This window comes from Plectrocnemia conspersa, unplaced genomic scaffold, assembly GCF_051122295.1.
Source record: "Plectrocnemia conspersa isolate PC_06_02 unplaced genomic scaffold, ASM5112229v1 ptg000009l, whole genome shotgun sequence".
NCBI lineage: Eukaryota > Metazoa > Arthropoda > Insecta > Trichoptera > Polycentropodidae > Plectrocnemia > Plectrocnemia conspersa.
In genome coordinates, this window is record NW_028277173.1 from 4,817,730 (window position 1) to 4,819,209 (window position 1,480).

Consider the following 1,480-nt stretch of genomic DNA (forward strand, 5'->3'; position numbering starts at 1 on the left):
GAATTCAATTCTTGTTGTGATGTGTGGACCGTGGGGGCCGTTTGAATTGCGCTTTAGGCCGTCTCAGCTCCATATCGGGGCTGATCTAAACATTGTAACTGTTTTGATGGCGTGCGCATGCGCGGCGCCAACTTTCAATTCGAACAGTTTGAACTTTTTTCTAGACATCTAGTAACGGGTTTAAATAGTAAAATCAATTAGCGGTGCAGTTTTGTTTACGATTTTTTTATGAAATATTACATATGATAAAGTTCAATGGCAGCTGATGGTCATTCACAAATAAAATTAGCTTCAACTTCGCGTGTTGATTTTTCCACTTTTACAATATAAACAGTGATTATACTTTGCGATGGCTCTGATATTTTTTTGTACAATTCGTGATATCCAGATATACAATTATGAAGCTCGCGTTATAACTTGAAGGCTCGATCAGAATTATCATATTTTTCAAAGAAATGGTTTGCCAATTTATTACAAAGTTGAAAACCTTCTCGAATTACATTTGCAGTAAGCGTGACTGGAGTTTCATCTTCTTCCGATTTATTTTCGTTTTCTGGTTTTCGGCGATATCTAGAGATATACCAATAATATCATATTCATTTAAAACATCATCCTCAAGTAATTCATCGACATCATTTTGGGTAAACGTATCAAAACCTTCCCCACCAATTTCATGTCCTAAAGAAATCATTTCAACTAATAATGTTGATGTTTAATTTGTTTCATTGTCTGTGCACACATTCAGGTCAAATTGTTTTCCAGCAAGAATTCAAAGTTTGTGGTCTAATTTGATGGATAGCAGATGCAACACGATTTAAACTGTCCAAAATATCATTTTTTCCCCGAATTTCTGTCTGTTTTACATGGCAAAACGGTTTAAAATATGTAGTTATTTAAAAAAAATGCTTCTTGAAATATAAACCGCATAACTTCAAAACCGTATAAAATTAGTATGCATAAGAAGAGACCCGAGTGTACTAGTTTATTACTTTTTATAATTTTCCATAGGACAAAATGAAAAAATATGTTATATAATAACAGTGCCTCCTAATCCATGTAGAGGCGAACTAAAAGAACAAAAGCATCGACTACGCCCGAGCAATAAATTAAGACTAAAATTCCAAAGTTAGGTCCCAGTAATTAAGTGCGGCTTAATCCCAAACACGTTTGCACGGTTTATCGAGCATTTTTGTGAATTTTTCGTAATTATTCCGTCCTTAGACGCTAAGTGTAACAATCGTAATAATTTTCCTGGTTTCCAGAAATATCATCAAATCACAAATTCTTCAATTACTTTAAAAAAAAAATTTGATAATGCAAAAATTATGGGTGATGAAAAAATTATATTTTTGAATTTAGCATACAAAGTTGCAATATAAAGAACACTATCAACATAAACTGTTTCGTATTTCACTTATCATTTTATTGGACTGCCCCTAGAAAAATATTGTGTGCGCGCTTGAAATTGTGTAATATATAT